The sequence below is a fragment of the Lynx canadensis genome, chromosome X, assembly GCF_007474595.2.
Source record: "Lynx canadensis isolate LIC74 chromosome X, mLynCan4.pri.v2, whole genome shotgun sequence".
Classification (NCBI taxonomy): domain Eukaryota; kingdom Metazoa; phylum Chordata; class Mammalia; order Carnivora; family Felidae; genus Lynx; species Lynx canadensis.
In genome coordinates, this window is record NC_044321.2 from 8,914,583 (window position 1) to 8,934,987 (window position 20,405).

Sequence of the window (20,405 nt, forward strand, 5' to 3'; positions counted from 1 at the left end):
TCCACCCACTTAGGAGCTAGATTACAGTGGACAAGTTGTCTAATGGTTTTCTCATCATTCGAAGCTGCTTAGGAGTAGTGTTATAATAGGGATTTTTAGACGATTGAATGCAAAGATTGTTCTAATGTGTTTGAAAAAAAATGTGTAGCCCAAAAGGTCCGAAGACCTAACAACATAGCTAATTTGGACACTCAAGCAGCTTGGTCACATCTTTCGGTTTGTTGACACCACCTGCCCCATTGATCACAATGGGTGGGGAGGAGAGAGGTGTGGCTCTAAGCTTTTTCCTTATAAAGTTCTTAAACACCATCAAGGAAATCTGGGTAAAACCACTAGTAATATAGGAGTAGAGAAAGTGAGATGATCGCGGAGCTCTCTAAGAAACCAGGAAAGCATATGAGACCGAGCGCAAAAGTAGAATTTATGGGTCTCCTGCTTGCTTCTGTGGATAGAACAGGCAAATCTTGATCTTGGCCTTCTGAAATGGAGTTCTTCGTTGGGGGCACAGGTTTCTTAAAAATCAGTCAATCGATCAATCAATCACGGTTCTGTTTCTTCCCCCTTTGTGCCTCTACAACATGAAAGAGCAGCAGATTATAAACTAGATATGTAATAAGTAGTTAGTCTCAAGGGATGAGTCAGCCTTTTGTGTTTGGTAAAAAAATGAAGGATGAGACTCCTAAGGAAAAAGGGAGAATTAAAATAATGAGCTCTGTTGTGATGTAAATGAGTCCCCATCCCTTTCTGGGTCTTTAAGGCTAAGAATGCAGCTGTCTTTACCCTCTGGTGTTTGTACTGGGAAATAGGTCCCCTGATTTTCAGAGCAGAGGAGAAAAAGATGAGATACCGTCTGGTGTAGTGGCCTAAGCTCCTTGGGTGAGGACCCCTTTGCAAGTGAACACTTTGATCATCTTGACTATATGTGCCTCTGTGAAATACTGCCAAAGAGAACAAGGGGAGCCTGCCAGAAAGAGAAATTTCCTAGGGCAAGAGATGAAAAAGAAATGGAACGAAGGGTGAGATTAAAAAAAAGAAGAAGAAAGGAAAAGTAATTGCAAGAAAGAAATTAGAACAATTACATAAACAGAGATTGGCTTCAAGGACACATGGCCAAAATCCCAGAATCAGACGAAGGCAGGTACTGGGTTTGGAGAAAAACACAACAAAGACCTTTGAGAGTTAGAATGTCGAATTCTCCAGTGGTGATCAGAGAAGTTTCGAGAATAGAAGCTTCTGGTAGGCTCTAGTAAAAAAGAAAAAAAGAAAGGATACTGGAAAAGTAAAATGTTCAATTTCCCTTTACACGTGTGACTCCTTTCTCTCCCATAAGAGCTATTTTGATCATAAGATCCCAAGTATCAATCGGAGGAATGCATATGGAATATAATGGAACATATCTAGTAATCATGGATTGTGCATCTTGGTAACGAATTCTCTTGTATGCAGGGTCTGTTCCTTTTTAAGTCTTTCACTCATGTTCTAGAGGAAGCTTCTTTTAGCTCTCTTCTTAGCACTAAAATGAAATTGGCCTGTATCAGGTTATCTTGTGCGTCGTGATTGATGGCTGGCATTCTGTGAATAACACAAATGATCTTAAGGATGCTGGGAGCTCCCATCAGAAACGTTTATCCCAGTGGTGGAGCTAACCTGGACTGTGAGCCTATAAATAATGACGAATTGGACAACCAACCAGCTTTTGAGTTTTCTAAAACAAAAACAAAATGGCCTAAGAAGAAACATACGTTTTGATGTTAATGTTTTTATTAAATCTTTGCAGTTCAGTTGTGTTCTTGGTTGGTCCTTTATAAATTAAGATTGTTTACTTTCCTCCAAAGAGCATCATGATCTGTACAGAATCGGAGACTTGGGATTTTGAGACACGGTCCTGGAGCTAGATGGTTCACTGGGTGTAGTAATACACAATCCCTGTTGGGCAGTCCTTCCTTGCTCCTTACTGTATAGAGGAGGAAAGAGAAGAGAGGGTGAGTCCCTGGAAACAGCCCTTCCTGTATACTGGCTTCCTGAGGAGTGTGTGGGAAACTTGCCTAAGGTGCTTTTGGGAGTTTGCCAACACTCCCAGTAAGGTGTCTCTTTTTCCCCCTTCTCACCTGTGGCCCCAGCCCCTGCCCTTCGGTCGTTCTCTTCTGAGGGCAGAGATCCCACATTTGTACCTGATTGAAGGAGTCCCCTAAGTTCCATAGTTCTTCTTCTGCATCAGGCCCACTCAGTGGAACTTGTAAGGAACTTTTTTAGCTTCCTATTCATTGAATGGATAATGACTTTTCAGGTGATAGCATTTACTGAGTCTTGTGGAAGACCAGAAGGAAAACAAGGCATTTGTTGTTAAATATCCGAGAAAGAAAAAGACGATCTTTTAATAATCCATATTAGATATTTCACTCACTGAATTTAGAAGGGCTGGTGGAGATAATGTATGTTAATCTGTCACAGTCTTCATGACCTAGGAGGGGGAGGTGACTGAAATTCTTGTTTCTTGATTCTTATTGGAGTTCTTGTCATTCAACAACCATACGTGAATGTCTCCTATGAGTATCATCCTGACCAAGACAACAAGGTCGCTGCTTCAAGCAGCTAACAGAACTCAGAACGCATACAGAAGCCACCTGGGAAATTAAGACAACGAATGGGAGACAGAAACGAATCTGTGGGAAGATCACCTGACCCTCTCCCAGAAGTCTCGAACAGGACAGTCCAATAATAATCTGAGCCACATGTGTTATTTTAATTTTTCTGCCAGCCACATTTTATAATCAAAAAGGAACTGGAGAAATTAACTTGAATAGTATATTTTGCATAACTCAATTTATATTTAAAATAGCATTGTTTCTTTTTTTTTTAAATAGCACTGTTTCAATATATAATGAATTTATAAAAATTTCTGGAATGATTTTATATTCCTTTTTTGCTATTCAATCTTTGAAATCTTACATATATTTTACACATATAGCACATCTTCGTGAGTACTCACTAAATTTGCAGTGTTTAATAACTATATGTTGTGTCGGGCACCTGGCTGGCTCAGTCGGTGAACCATGCCACTCTTGATCTCACGGTTGTCAGTTCAAGCCCCATGTTGAGTGTAGAGATTACTTAAGTATAAAATCATCTTAAAAAGTAACTATGTGTGGTGTGTGGCTACCATTTTGGACAAAGCAGGTTGACAGAAAGTTTGATGGAGGATGAACCATTAGGCCAAGGTCATTCGGGAATGTGTATTGGAGAGCGCTTGTCTGCTTGAGGATTTAGGAAGCTTAAACACTCAAAGGCAAGAGAAGGCAGGCATCTTCCAAGGAATGCATTTGAATTCACTGTAGCCTCTCCGAGTACGAGGTTTGCCACTTATACAATGGGAATTTGTGTGGATGGGGATATTAGGCAGGGGAGTAGGTCTGAAGGAAAGGTCATGAGTTCAATTTGGATGTATTGAATTTGAGTACCTGTGGATGACCAGGTGGAAGAGTTAGATGGTAAAAAGTATAGGAATTTGGAGCCCCCAGCATGTACTGGACTAGAGCAAGGAAGCTTCAGCAGGGAGGGGAGAATTTTACAGCAGTTTCAAGGATGGGTCTAGCCAGTTCCATTTACCCTACAGAGAGTATGGTTTCCATTTGGTTAGAGCTCTTAGTTTTTGCCATTCACCACAGAGAAACAAATTAATTATGTGAACTATCAAACATTTCTGTCCACCAATTTAGCCTGTATGTATCCTTCATACCTCATCATCTTCTAAATAAAGTAGGTGTTCTTGTTACAGTTGAATGACATTTGGATATAGGGTACCAGATCTTTCATTGCAATATTTATATTCCCATCTTTTATGAAATCAAGGCCCATTTCATGTCCTTTAGGAATTTTATAAATTTTAGAAAAGTTCATTTACTGACATGTATAGTTTTTACTGTATAATTTTTTCTTCCATGTCTTTGTCAAGTAAATTAAATTTGAGCATCATACTGGAGCGCCAGGCTGGCTCAGTAGATGGAGCATGAGACTCTTGATTGCACAATCATGAGTTCGAGGACCACGTTGGGTGTAGAGCACCATGCTTACTAGTCTTTTCTATCCAAATTGTTTCTAAGTTTAAAAAAGGTTTTCTATGTTTATGTACTGCTTTTTTCTTTTGCATTTTATTTATAAGTAATCTCTACACCCAAGACGAGGCTCAAACTTTCAACACTGAGATCAAGAGTCAAATGTTCTCCCAACAGAGACCGTCAGGTGCCCCTATATATTAAATTTTGATATAGAAACTGGGTATGGTAAGATTTAAATTTTTTCATTGTTTTTTTTAGTGGGGGAAACAAATGAAATAACATGCTTTGTCCATAAATACGAACTTTAAATAAATATTTAAAAAGCAAAAAAGTGGGGTACCTGTGTAGTTCTGTTGGTTAAGCGTCCAACTTTGGCTCAGGTCATGATTTCATGGTTCATGAGTTTGAGTCCCGCTTCGGGCTCTCTGCTGACAGCTCAGAGCCTGTAGCCTGCTTCAGATTCTGTGTCTCCCTCTCTCTCTGCCCCTCCCCTGCTCTCTCTCTCTCTCTCTCTCTCAAATAAATAAACACTAAAAACATAAATAAGTAGCAAGCAAAAAAGTCACCAGCATCTTGGGAACTCTTTCATTCTGTGATATTAGTGACTAATAGTACTTGTGTGGGTCACAGGACTCACAGTTGTAAAAGTGTGGAGTTTGTTGGAAATGAATGAAATGCTGAGCACCAGAACATACACTAGATGCATACGGTAATTTGGAAAGGATTATGTTCAGTCTTCTTTCTAGTGGCAGTGACAAAAGGTGTATATTTTTGTTTTGTTTCTAAGAATTGGTGAACATAAAGGAGTAAATCTTAAAAGGAGAAGAAAAGTTAATTGCTTACAAAGTGCAATTACTGCCTCTTCTTCCTGCTGGGTCCTTGGAGACTAGTTAAGATTATAAAATAACAGATGAATGGGGGTACAGGAACAGAAGGAGAAATACACAGCCCAGAAACCAGCATGGAAAGGGCTGAGCTTCTGGGTTGTTTGCATTAGAAAGGACAGAGACTGTGTTCTTTATCTCTGCTGTGGCTTAGAAGATGCACCGTTTGGTAGTCCTAATATCGAGCATTTTATGGTGGCAATTCATTATGGAACCTCTTGTAAAATCCCGGTGAAACAAAATGGCTTTAAGAGCCATTTTCATTTTGCTGCCAAAAGCACCATTTGGTTTGTGTTAATTTAGTTACAGGTATAATCAGATGTTTCCTTGCTGCTCTTAGTCATTTCTTCACCCTAAATATCATGGCTTTATTTTTTGCCACAGATCGTTTCACTCAGCCGTACTGGTTGAGCTCCATGTTTAGGTGAATCCTTGTGCTGGTCATCTCCGACTTCTTCAGATATAACCAGGTTCAGAACCTGCAAGAGAACTGTATCCCTGTAGGATAAAGTGTCATTTATAATGCGAATCCTGTTGTCTGGGCTTGTGCACCTGCCTGCTTCTGGACCTCGCTTGCTCTCTCTTTCTCTTCTGTCTCCCTCCCTCTCGCCTTCCCCCCTCCTTAGTCTTGAGTGGATTTGAATACAAGACACAATGGAAATTTTGTCAGGGTGGTAATTAATTACTAATCTAGATGAGGGGTTCACAAAGTCTTTCTGTAAAGATCGAGATAGTAAATATTTTAGCCATTGTACACCGTAAGGTTTCTTCCACCCTATTCAACTCTGTCATTGTCTAGAAAAAGCAACTGTACACAATACTTAAATCAATGGGTGTGGCCCAAACCCATGGGCTGTAATTTACTGTCCACTGATATGGGGAACAGAGGGGAGACACCATTTCTGCATGAGATATTTAAGCTTTTGTGAAAGAGGTTGCACAAGAAATGGTTCTAATCAGATGTATATTGTTTTTTGGGGATTCTCATTCTAGATTATTCTTTGATGTTCTTAAATTATGTTATGTATAACAGCTACCTGTCATCAAGTCTTGTATATGTTCTGTGAGAATAGGCGATCGGATTATGTTCGTAGAGTTTAGTGGGTTTGTAAGATAAATATGTGCTCAATAAAGTCTTTCAGTCAGGAGTAGGGTTGGATCTTCTAGGAAGGTTTCCCAGAGCTTCAAAACTCTGCTTTTCTAAGGAACCAAAGCCATGGCCAAAGATGAGGGCCATGCCAGTCTTGTGTACTGTCTCAAGAGTTGTGGATTGTGTTATAGTTTCTAAGATAGACACTTTCCCATAATCTTGCCCAGTTGAGTGAGCCTTTTAAATCCAGACTATAAGTGAGGCTCTCCAGTTTTGAATGGAAATGATTTAGAGCTCAACTTACTGGGTGATCACCATACTCATATAGTAAATCTAAGATGACCACAAATGTGAAGTACCACTATTATTCATGAGACATATTTTTGGTTTGTTTTCTTTTGTTTTCCTTATTCACACTGGTTCTCCCAGACTCTTTTGCTTTGACCTGAGTCTCCAAAGGTCAGTGTTCAGTAAAGAGTGATTATTGACTTATATCCTGTCAAATACCTGCCAGTCCAACCTCAATGGACTCAGATACACCTGTGACACTATCTACTAGGAGCCCCAAGTTACAAAGTCTAGCAGTGATAGTTTACTTTCTGTTTCAGAAGCATGTTTAAGCCTGCTACTCCCGCTGGGCACCTTGGACCAGCGCCATCACCACCACCTGGGATTCTGTAGAAATGTGGAATCTTCAGCCCCAACCTGTACTGTTGAATCTGAATCTTGTCTTTTAACAAGATGCTCAGCTAATATGTATGCATGTTAATGTTGGAGAAGCTGTGTTTTAAGGGACACTTTTCATTATGAAAGGCTTTCCAGTTCTTTTCTCAGAATCGTATCCTGTAGTTGCTAACGTCTCTTTCCTAATAATATTCATGGTCGTAGTATCTATTAGCATTATCAGAGGAGCAGATTTTTAGAACTTGTTTAATAAAAACTGAGCATGTCATACTTGGTTATAATATAGCACTTTCCAATAATTTGGAAGGCTGCACAGTTTGTAAATAAGTGTCTTTCTTGCTGTGGAAGTAATTACTCCGTGATGTAGCAATATTCAGAGCTTATAGTCTTCCCAGTGTTTTGTGTCATTTCTTCTTTATGACATATCGTAGGGAAATGACATGATGGTTTTGATTCTGATTTATAAAATGATCATATGTCTATCCATAAAATGGTTGCAGAGTTTACTTGTGTTCATTTCTCGAGCTGGGGCAGGGAATCTCTGGATCTTTTTCTGTGTTCAGTGTTAATATATCTGTATTAGGAACAGTTGGAATGAAAACTATGAATGAAATTAATGGAAAGTGAAAAAGATGGACAAAAATGAAGCAGCCCTAATATTTTTAGTAATGTCACCATTTATCTTGCTATTGGTTTTCTTGTAACATTCATGATAACTATAATTGTTATCCCGTCTCTTATGAAAACATACAGGCCAAATGGGAAATGCTGATAATTATTCAAACAATATAGACCTTTCCTTTCACTTGCAGGGTTTTAGGTAGACTCCCGCTCTCAGAACTTTTCTAAACACATAAATGATCATCATGGCTCCCCCACGTGGAGTCTGGAGACCGCATATGTAGGTTTCAAGCCCATGCTCAGCATCTCCTCCCTGCCCTATTTTTTATTAGTTTGTTCCTTGAGGACAGGATTCGCCGTCTTCATCTGTTGCGATTGTACCCACGACATGGTGATTAATTAATGGGATGTTGGAGGCACAGAGCCAAAATACATATGAAGAGGGTCGATACTGGTTGTGAAGCATCTTTAGCACATATTTTCTCCCTATGATCTTCACAATTGGATAAAGATCCTCCCACCCAAAAAGTAGTAGGACGTCCCTGAGGGATAGATTGCCCCGATGTTTATAGCAGCATTATCAACCATAGCCAAATTATGGAAAGATTCCCAATGTCCATTGACTGATGAATGGATAAAGAAGATGTGGGTGTGGGTGTGGGTGTGGGTGTGTAATGGAATATTACTCAGACATCAAAAAGAGTGAAACCTTGCCATTTGAAAGACGTGGATGGAGTTAAGAGTGTATGGTGCTAAGCGAAGTAAGTCAGAAAGACAAATACCATATGATTTCACTCATAAATGGAATTTACATTTTTTTAAGTAGGTGCCACACTCAGCATGGAACCCAATGTGGGCTTGAAGTGATGAATTACTAAATTCCACTCCTGAAGCCAGTGTTACACTGTATGTCAACTAATTAAAATGTAAATAAAAACTTAAGGAAAAATTTTTAAAAATGTGTATGTCTCCTATGAAGCTTTTGTACTTTTCTATTCTCATGTATTTTTGGTGACCTTGGCAGTGTGCAGACACCGAGAAATCTAATGAAATAATGTATTCCCCTTTGTTATTTAAGCATAGTGTTAATGAAATAATTTTAATTTGCTGCACTTAACATTCCGTGTACCTTTGTTGCTTCTACATTAATAGTTTAGGAAAGTGAAGAGAAGCCACGGAAATGCATTTGAATTCAGGGTTGTGATGGGGAGTGCCAACAGTTATGTAAGGGCAGGAAGAAAGCCTGCCATCTCTGTATTAAATGGCTTTCAATGAAATGTCACCAGAAATTTTCCTAGAATTAGATGAAAATAAAGTACACTAGGTTCATGTGTTTTGTTTATATATTTATAACCCATTAACAGCATTAGAAATGCAATCTAACTCTGGGGAAAGAAACCACACAGAACGTTCCAGTGCGCCAGTGTCCTTAGGTGGACCTAAATGTATTATTCCCTTACCTTGTTAAGAATGTCAGCAGGTATCGGATAAACACCTGTTCTTTCGGGATTATAATTCATCGTAAATAAAAAACAGTTGCCAGTGGACACTGAGATAGCAAACCAAAGTCAAGCATGTTTTTGATTGAAAATAGACTTATTTCCACTTGGAAGATTAATGGCCTTTGGTAGGTTAGAATTTGTGAATAGGTCTCGAACAGCAGTAATGTTATTAGTCATCATACTATTTGGTCTTAAAACCGTCTTATAATATCACATTTGAAAACCCTAAAACAATCAGCCTGTGAACTGTTTATATAAGTCACAAAGAATCTTTATTTGAATTCTGGAAAGCAACCACTAGAGTGAGTTTTCCCATTATGGTTTTAGACTGCCTACATATTGCATATTTGAAATACCATTCATCCAGATAGTGGCCCTATTTAGAAGACAAGATAAATGGTTCAGAGATTTAAATCTCCCCATAAATATTCAGGTATGTGATGGATTGAAGTATAAGATTTTATCTTTGGCTCAAATGCTGTGTAAAACAGGAATCTTGTTCACTTTTTGTGATTGTTGAACTGTTACCTGTGTGTAAAAACAGTCTTGTAGAATGTATCCGTGTGGGTCTCGTACAATCCTGTTAAGGGTTGTGGCCTTTGAGAAAGAGACCTATTTATTTTTGAGGGTGAACATTTGGGTAGTAAAGGAACCTCAGAATCATGTGATCCAGCACTTTAATTTTATGATTAAGAAAACCGAGGTGCAAAAGTATAAATGACTCTTCCATGGTGTCATTATAAATCAGATCAGCAAACTATGGCCTATAGGCCGAATGTCAACTTTTTTTTCTAGATAAAGTTTTATTGGAACATAGCCACATCTAATAGTTTCCTTAGTGTCTGGCTACTTAGATATCACGGCAGAGTTCTGTAGATACAACATAAACCCAGTTACCATATGACCCTTAAAGCTGAAAATACTTATTATCTGGGTTTTTAGATCAAAGTTTGCTCATCTCTGTTATCAATGGCCAATGTATAACTTACTCTCTGGCCTTCCAGGCTCGTGTTCTTCCATTTATATTCTTTCTTCCTGTCCGTTCACAAATGGTCCGTATGGAGTCATAGCTGTTCCTTCCTCTGTCTCTCACTTTCTTTTTAGTAATCTTTCCTTTTTATTTCTAACAGTACCAAAGTGAGGATAATTTTTAAATAATATTTTATTATCTTACTTGGAAAATTTTAAAAAACTAATGAATTGGGAGATATACTTTGAACATTCTATTCTAAAAATCATAAAGTAAGGCTAAGAAGGTTAAGAAAACTACAGTCTATAAAAGCAAATACTTTATATGGTAATCCGTAAACACTGAAAACTGATCAAGAGATATGTGGGTATCCTCAACAAACAGTGAAAGTATAAGTTTCAGAATGGATAAGTAACTTGGGAAATGTTTGATGTTTTCATATACCATTCGTTGGCTAAGCTTGGTGAGTAGCAGTATTCGGTTATGAGTCATCTATTAAAATGTCAGGAATCTGCTTCTCAAATTGAGGAGTGTTTGCAAAAGTGTGTTAACAACACATTGGAAAATTTGATTAGGCCATTTGGCAGATTTTGCCGATAGTGGGTTTTATTAATTTTATAATCACTGTCAAGAGCTATGATGATGCATTTGGTGGGTCCCAGGGCATTTTTGCCTTCCATATTACAAGGGACAGAAAAAAGTCTGACCCCTCAGTAAAGTAGGAAAAAAGCATTTAATTGTCAGTATGGGTGAAATAATCGGCTTGTGGGCCAATTGAGAGGTATAAGGAAGAGTTCCTTGTCTCCTGATACTTGAATTTCCTAGTATGGGACTCCTATCTGAGGAGTTTCAATGAAAGCTCAGGGTGCCTGGATCAATCCGAGCCTGTACGCAACCTGTCGAACTTGGGCTAGCTGTGATATATTGCATGTCTCAGGCTGTCGTGTTCTCAATTCCATGTGGGCAAGCATCCTATCTGCTTGTCACAGCCCTATTCCCATTCAGTGACTGACATGAAAGTCCTCAATGAAATGTTTTGAACGATTGAGGGATTCAATTGAGTGTCTTGGGGCACTGGCTGCCTAAAATAGAAAAAAGTTCTAGAACTACTTTATAACCCAGAGAGTAGGAACCATATATTATAGCGTTGCTAGTTCACACATGGTGGACCACAGAACCTTGGAGAAAGGAGTCCATAGCAGTGAATGGTTGTTGATTCACTGGAACGACCTCTTTGTGTAGAGGTTTAGCTTGTAGAATGCCTTGTGTGTCTACTCTGAGTCTTCTGGTAGTCCAGATTGGCAAACCTTTTCCCAACTCCTCAGCCAAACCAAACTCTTTACTGTCTTTTCCAAAGATTCTTTTGGCACCTCAGATCCTTTCATGGGAGAGGAAGGACAAAATGGACAGATAGGTGTCTGGCCTTCCTCAGACAATGTGACCAGCCTAGTCAACCTGTGCACTGGGTTCATAGCACATCAAGACATCTGTGAGGGGCTGTCTAGTTGAAGTGGAATGTTCTTTGATTTCCAAGCCCTTGTCTGGGCGGCTGTTGCGTGCTGTTGCCACACTCTTATCTGTCTGCCTTCATTGCCATACAACTTTTTGGGACCTCTTACTACTGACTGTATATTTTCCTCATCATAAATTCTAGGCCACTCTGTTTGTTGGTAATTTGGTACTTCATGTTCTCATCTTGGCCTCTGCCTTTACAAAATCTGAGGAGTCTTTGGGACCCTTTCTGCCTTGTCCTAAGCCCACACGAGTATCATGGTCTTGCAAAGTGGCTTCCACCGACTTATATGCCTGCTCAGTCAATGAACGCTCTCTGTTGGGCCACTATCATTGCTTGGCACTTTGTGGACTGCAGGCACTTTGTGAACTCTGGGAGTCTCATTTGTATCGAGTCTATTGTGTGATGTACAAACATTGGTCATCGTTGTTTTTTTGGTGTGAAAAGGCAGCATCATTTTTTCTGGTCTCAAATTTATGATACTTTTGCAACCTTACATCATGATTTAATAAAGGGACAACATAACTAAATGGAAGGCATATAGAGCTTGTTTGCATACTGAACCAAACAGAAAACCTGTAAAAGTGGAAGTGTAATTGGGGAAATATAGATATGGGGTATATACAATATTGTGTCAATATTAAATTTGAGTTTGATAGGCTATTGTGGTTTTTTATTTTTTTATTTTATTTTATTGTATTTTTTTCAATATATGAAGTTTATTGTCAAATTGGTTTCCATACAACACCCAGTGCTCATCCCAAAAGGTGCCCTCCTCTATACCCATCTCCCACCCCCCATCAACCTTCAGTTTGTTCTCAGTTTTTAAGAGTCTCTTATGCTTTGGCTCTCTCCCACTCTAACCTCCTTTTTTTTTCCCTTCCCCTCCCCCATGGGTTTCTGTTAAGTTTCTCAGGATCCACATAAGAGTGAAAACATATGGTATCTGTCTTTCTCTGTATGGCTTATTTCACTTAGCATCACACTCTCCAGTTCCATCCACGTTACTACAAAGGGCCACATTTCGTTCTTTCTCATTGCCACGTAGTACTCCATTGTGTATATAAACCACAATTTCTTTATCCATTCATCAGTTGATGGACATTTAGGCTCTTTCCATAATTTGGCTATTGTTGAGAGTGCTGCTATAAACATTGGGGTACAAGTGCCCCTATGCATCAGTACTCCTGTATCCCTTGGGTAAATTCCTAGCAGTGGTATTGCTGGGTCATAGGGTAGGTCTATTTTTAATTTTCTGAAGAACCTCCACACTGTTTTCCAGAGCAGCTGCACCAGTTTGCATTCCCACCAACAGTGCAAGAGGGTTCCCGTTTCTCCACATCCTCTCCAGCATCTATAGTCTCCTGATTCGTTCATTTTGGCCACTCTGACTGGCGTGAGGTGATATCTGAGTGTGGTTTTGATTTGTATTTCCCTGATAGGGAGCGACGTTGAGCATCTTTTCATGTGCCTGTTGGCCATCCGGATGTCTTCTTGAGAGAAGTGTCTATTCATGTTTTCTGCCCATTTCTTCAGTGGGTTATTCGTTTTTTGGGTGTGGAGTTTGGTGAGCTCTTTATAGATTTTGGATACTAGCCCTTTGTCCGATATGTCATTTGCAAATATCTTTTCCCATTCCGTTGGTTGCTTTTTAGTTTTGTTGGTTGTTTCCTTTGCTGTTCAGAAGCTTTTTAATCTTCATAAGGTCCCAGTAGTTCATTTTTGCTTTTAATTCCCATGCCTTTGGGGATGTGTCAAGGAAGAAATTGCTACGGCTGAGGTCAGAGAGGTCTTTTCCTGCTTTCTCCTCTAGGGTTTTGATGGTTTCCTGTCTCACATTCAGGTCCTTTATCCATTTTGAGTTTATTTTTGTGAATGGTGTGAGAAAGTGGTCTAGTTTCAACCTTCTGCATGTTGCTGTCCAGTTCTCCCAGCACCATTTGTTAAAGAGACTGTCTTTTTTCCATTGGATGTTCTTTCCTGCTTTGTCAAAGATTAGTTGGCCATACGTTTGTGGGTCTAGTTCTGGGGTTTCTATTCTATTCCATTGGTCTATGTGTCTGTTTATGTGCCAATACCATGCTGTCTTGATGATTACAGCTTTGTAGTAGAGGCTAAAGTCTGGGATTGTGATGCCTCCTGCTTTGGTCTTCTTCTTCAAAATCACTTTGGCTATTCGGGGCCTTTTGTGGTTCCATATGAATTTTAGGATTGCTTGTTCTAGTTTCGAAAAGAATGGTGCAATTTTGATTGGGATTGCATTGAATGTGTAGATAGCTTTGGGTAGTATTGACATTTTGACAATATTTATTCTTCCAATCCACGAGCATGGAATGTTTTTCCATTTCTTTATATCTTCTTCAATTTCCTTCATAAGCTTTCTATAGTTTTCAGCATACAGATCTTTTACATCTTTGGTTAGATTTATTCCTAGGTATTTTATGCTTCTTGGTGCAATTGTGAATGGGATCAGTTTCTTTATTTGTCTTTCTGTTGCTTCATTATTAGTGTATAAGAATGAAACTGATTTCTGTACATTGATTTTGTATCCTGCAACTTTGCTAAATTCATGTATCAGTTCTAGCAGACTTTTGGTGGAGTCTATCGGATTTTCCATGTATAATATCATGTCATCCTCTTCCGTGGGCCTCTTGTCTGCGCTTGGCTCCGGAGACTCCGTTCTGCTAGTCTTCTGGCGGTTTTCTGGGTTATTTAGGCAGGTGTAGGTGGAATCTAAGTGATCAGCAGGATGCGCGGTGAGCCCAGCGTCCTCCTACGCCGCCATCTTCCCAGGATCCTAGGCTATTGTGGTTTTAAAGGACTGTGTCCTTTTTCTTAAGAGATACATGCTACAGAATCGGGGGGGGGGGGGGTGTCCTGATATCTGTTATTTAATATCAAATGTTTCAAGTAAACATTTCACATATATGAAGAGAGGGGAGAAATATTTTTTTACTTGGAGGGAGGCTGTAGCAGCATCCTTGGTCTTTACCCACTAGATGCCAGTCACATTCCACCACCCCCAGTTGTTGTGACTGACAATGTCTCTAGACGTTGTCAAATGTCCACTGGGGGGCAAAATCGTCTCTTGTTGAGAGCCACTTCTCTAGGAGAAGATTCCAAGGATGGCTAACTGTACTCTTTCTACTTTTCTATGTGATTGAAATTTCTCAAAATGGTAAGTCAGGGACACCATCACAGTTGGGACTATAAGCTCGCCATGAGTGAAGAGCCATTTCCCACTAAGGGATCCCTGAACAGAAATAATGAAAGCAAGTTCATATCAAGGAACTTAATCAAGGCCTAATAATTTAACATCAGTAAACTTTAGATTTAAAACATTTGCTTTCCATTTGGGTCCTCCGAATTGTGGTGTTGTCTTTACAAAACCAGGAGGCTTTCAAGAATGTCAAGTTACGAAGTGGCTGTTGATTCTAAGGTGTTCCATTCTGGGCTCCAGCGTCCTTCTCTTGCAATCCTGGCCTCTCCTGGGCACGCTCGTATTGCTTATTTTGGAGGACACTACAGAGTTGACTGCTATTCATTCATTTGTTTGTTCAAACAAATGCTACTATAAAATGGTTTCCATTTGCCAGATTATGCCCTGAATTCTTAGATAAAGAGTGGTTGTGGATTTCGATGCAGTTCTACAGAACTGTTTGGTGAATATTGCTGACCGGAGAGGTGAGGGTTGTTGGCCTAGGAGTCCCATGAACCCCCTGTGTGTACATTCTCATCATGCACAGATACATCCACCTGGCCATTCAACAACAGAAGGCAATATTAAGAGGTTATGTTATTGCTTTCATGTGTTTATTGCCCACCTCCAAAAGCAATTGCTAAATTTCCCACATCTGTACAATTTTGAAGCAGCTAGTAAACGAAGCATAACGGGAAAACTTGTGTACCAGCTCATTTAAGACACAGTACGTATTGCACAGCCACCATGGCCAAGTTCTGTGTGAAGTCCAGGGAGATAAAGATGAGGGAGAGTCACCCCTGACCTTACGATAATCACAATCAGCTAGGCAATATAAGAGATAAAGAAGAGATTATTCCTATTCCAGGTGTCAAGGCAAATGAGAAGAACTCAAGGTGCAATAAATATATTAGGACACAAGTGTTTGGTGTTTTTTTTTTGAAATTGTATCAACTCTCAGGAGCTTATCGTCTAGGATTCACACAGTTATTGGTAATTCTGTAGCGTGGATGTCACCTCTATAGTGCAAACCGTTATTTCCAATCATCACGGGAAAGTGAGATAAATCATTCAGGGGGGGTATTCAGGGATTGCTTTATGCAGTTAGTGGCATTTGAGATGAGTTTTGGAGGAGGGATCAAGTGTTACAGGTATGCCGAGGTATGTGGAGTTGGAATAGAAGAAGAAGCCTGTTTGAGCCCAAGGGACTAGCAGGAACAAAGACCTGGACTGTGAACATGAAAAATATGTGTGTTCAGGGAATGATTAGGTAAATTAGTCTAAAAGTCACACAATAGCCTTATACAAATTTAATGTGATGCTAAGTCACACACACACATACACACACACACACACACACACACAGATGTGATGAGATGATTGGGATGTTTATTTCCTGCGTTGATGAGTCTTATTTTCAGCATCTGTTTTGTTCACTGATGCATTGCAAGTACCTTCAACAGCCTGTGGCATATACTAGATATTCAATCATTATTAGCTATGTGCATCTATACATACAAGCTATAACCATGGCGCCCAATTTCACCACTCGATCATTGTGGTCCTTACCACAGTCCTGCAAGGTGGTTAGGATTATCCATAGCGTTCAGATGATAAAGCTGTGGTGCCAAGTTTTAACGCCGTTGTGCTTGAATCTAGACTCTAAGGGTTAGTCTTAGGTGAACTTTTTTAACTCCCTGATTTTATTTTATTTTATTTTTTAAGGTTTATTTATTTTTGAGAGATTCAGAGCACCAGCCAGCGGGGGGGGGGGGGGGGTCAGAAAGAGAGAGGGAGACATAGAATCTGAAGCAGGCTCCAGGTTCTGAGCTGTCAGCACAGATCCCGTTGTGGGGCTCGAACCCATGAACCGTGAGCTCATGACCTGAGCTGAGGTCGAATGATTAACCGACTGAGCCACCCAGGCACCCCTAACTCCCTGATTTTAGTGAAATGGTAGTAGACTGTGTATCTTTCTTCATCTTGTCCGTATTTAATTTCCCCCTTTAGATCGGTATAAAGCAAATCTTTGTTTTTTATAGGCGCTCAGTGTTTTACTTTGTGTTTGTGTCATAGTTTTTGAATCCCTCCCATCCTGATGGGGGCCCAGAGGGTAGACACATTTGTAAATTGGATAGAAGCTGCTAAATTGTTCTCCATAGGGGATTGTTGAAATGCTCTCTGAACAGTATATTATCATGCATATTTACTCATGGCCTCACTAACACCTTGTTTCCAAACTTTCACTACTGCCTTTCTTCAATTTCTCCCCTGAACCCACCAGAAATCCATATGAAATCCTATCCTTTTCTCATTTTCTTTTGTTTAACATAAATTTTTATTTACAAACATAATGCAGTTTTATTACAGGATATAAGTAAAGACACAAGCAGAGTAAACCCACTCCCCACCCCCCAACCTCCCCCAAAAAACACCTGAATCTTGTGAAGGCAGGGAGCCACAGTTTTAATGCCTAAGATTCTGTGTTAGAAGCATCATGTACCTTGGTTTCCTCTTATTAATTCACTTCCCACTGAGGATCTCTTATTTGCTAGACACTAGTGTGAATAGAAGAGATAGAATGGAGAAAAAGACCCCCTTTGCAGGCCCTCGCCCAGCTCAGCATGCCCACTTGACATCACATGCTTACCTGGGAGCTAGGACTCTGAACTATTGAGCTAGAATGACAGCACTCCCGCAAAAGTGGATCCAATCTTGACTTGTCCAGTCTGTGTCTGTTTCCTTTTGAGTAGTACAGGGCTGATTATAATTGTCCTTCCTGATTCACAGAATTCGTGAATTTAGCGAGCAGATGAATGCAAATGCACTTCGCAAATATCAGAAGTTTAATTGAAGGCAAACCTACAGGTACCCTTAATGGCCACCACTCTGTGCAACGTTTAGGGACTCTAGGTATGGGTAGCAGGTGAAAGTAATCAGAAAAATGTTTAAATTTGGTTATCAAAATATATATCCAAATGTCTTTTAGCACAGTCAAACTCTTGATTAAGAATACACTCCCGTTTGACTAAAATGACTTTGGAATTTATATATTTTCTCCGTTTATGAGGTTTGACAAGAATAATCAATCAGTTGTTAACTACCTGCTTTTCCCTTTTTACTGTATTTTTTTTTCGTATTCCTAGTTAACACAGAAGTGAAATCTTATAAACGATGGGTAGGGTGAGTTTTACTTCTGTCTGGAAGGCTTTGATATTATTTTGATTATCAATCAAGCTTTCTACACACGCACCAGCACCGGATGCATCTACAAAAGGGCAGTTGGATGGAAAGCTCTTGTCTCCTGTGTGTGAGTTTAATACTGTGACTTTTGTACTGAAGCCTGATTGCATGAAGAGTTATGTTCTGAGATAGCACACTGCATGACTAACTGGAAGGAAAAGACTTCTCCAGTCCTCATCCATGGAGGCAAGAACCTTTGCAGCACAGGGCCCCTCTCGTCCAATTAGGGCACATCAAGGCTGCCACCAAACGTGGAGTGTTTTGGATTCACCCAGAACAATTCTTTATTCGTTTCTCCCAATTCCTTTCCACTTCCTTTACCTTAAACCATATGTCATGTCAGTGTACAAGATACTTTGTATATCACCTGCTTGCGCATCATTAGGATTTGAAGTTAGGAGTTCTGTGGATTTTGGGGAACTACAACGCATCCACCACTGAAAGCAATAGAAATGAGAAAATGCTTTATATTTTGTAACATCATCTGTAACAGTGTATAACCTTGGGGTATTCTGAAAACAATCCTTGCCAGTCCAGAGAGACAAGGATGATCAAATTCTGGGTCACAATTTGATTTCGTTGGATTTTTGAAGTCATTATATGTCGAGGATGAATAACCGAATAAACGTGGCTTAGGTTTTACCGTATCCGAAATGGACGTAATAATAACTTTCTCAACACCACTCTCAAAGGATGCAGGTTGATTCTGGCCAGTGGTCCTAAATATTACCAGGTTGATAAATAAGCCCATGAGTCACACTTCAGTATGACACTGTGTAAGGAATATGGAACTTGGGGTGGGAAGCCCTGGGTTCAGCATAGACACGCTCCTTCCTCGCTGTGTCAAAGCAGTAGGAACGCTGCATAGGGTGCTTTTTGGGAGGCTGTACCCTCTTCCCCACTAATGCTTCAGCAGGCATTTTGTTGCATGATGAAACCAACTAGTGAGTATCAAAAGAAATTCTGTATATAGAAGTGCTCTTGAAACTCCAAAATCAAATACAAAAATTGCCTTCCTCGCAATGATAAGCGCTTATAACAACAGCATTTGATGAGACTGTTTTCAATGAGTCAGTGACTGTACCTTAGGACTTTGCATAGATCATTCACGTGTGTGACATCACTGAGAGCTGGATGTTGGTGTTTTGATTTTTACACATAGAAATACAACCCAGAGAGGCCAACCACTTGGTTCCATTACCCCAAGCCGTGAAGCTATTCACTGGCACACCTGGGGTTTGAAGTCTTTCATTCTGATGGAAAGACACATTCTGCTTTCCTTAATTTGACTTTAAGTGGAAACACTGAGAATGCTTGGGGTTTTTTGTTTGTTTTGAGCACCAGGTATCTATCCAATAATGTGGTAAGAATTGTACATTCATCGTTTTGTTTCTTTTTGTTGTTGTTGTTGTTGTTAAAGTTTATTTATTTATTTTGAGAGGGAAAGAGAGAAAGAGAAGGAGTAGAGGAGGGGCAGAGAGAGAGAGAGAGAGAGAGAGAGAGAGAGTGGGGGAGGGGCAGAGATAGAGGGGGAGAGAGAAAATCCCAAGCAGGCTCCACACTGTAGGTGCAGAGTGCGACTTGGGGCTAGAACACATGAACCATGAGATCCTGACCTGAGCCGAGATCAAGAGTCAGACGCTTAACCGACTGAGCCACCCAGGCGCCCCCATCATTTTGTTTCTTATTCCCAACAAGTTCATAAGTTATGCAGGGGTGCCGTTGTTACTTTGTCTTTGTGGAGGGGGCCGGGTCTTGTGCACTGCATGCCTTGTAACCACTACATGGCTCTGAGTGGCACCATTTGAATCTGTTTGAGTCAGGACTTTGGAACCAGACCTCACCTTCCTTGTTGCCAACATTATGCCCTTCTCTGATGTTGAGGTGTGTTTCTAAGAACTCAGGTCACTGTATTGGCCTTCATGTGGTTTCTAAGAGCCTGCCTTCTCCTTGGACAGATTTGCCATCACGATTGGGTCCAGGGCCAGAGACGCGCACGTGTACTTCATGGCTACTCTCACTTCATATCATCTGTGAAGATCTTTTTGGTCCAGGACATTTTCAGTCTGTTGCAAGCAATAGATGTAAGAAGCACAAAGTTGCAAACCAGTTCAGTCATCGGTCGGGAATTTCTGGACTGACTGAAATAGCCTTCGCAATGTAGGTCGCTATTTTTACGGCTGAGCTAAGTGTTTGAAAGTGGTTCACACAACCATGATCTCAGGTTGAAGCGAGAGAACGTTGTGGTTGCAAGAAATCTCAAGGCGTGGCCTGAGACCAGTGGAGACTGGCCCTCTGTACCCAGCATCACACACAGCTGGGGTTATTGGCTCCCCGGGTAAAACTTTCTGATGTTTTCGGCAGCTTTGAGAACAGCTGAACTCAACTCGTGACCTTGTAAGAAGGTATAACTGGCTTGATTCAGCCCCTTCTTGCCCTGTTCCTGCCAGACTGAAGAATAGAAGACTGAGCCTTTCACCCTTTTTCTATTTAGAGAGTGAATAAAGCCACCTATTCCTGCATAACCCCCCAAAATCCTGTATTGTCCCAAGTGCTGGGTTGAGATTTTGCCAGCAGAGACCTTTTAGTGTACTGAGCGCTATACAAAACTACCTTAATATTTTCCCAAGGACCCGGATGTATT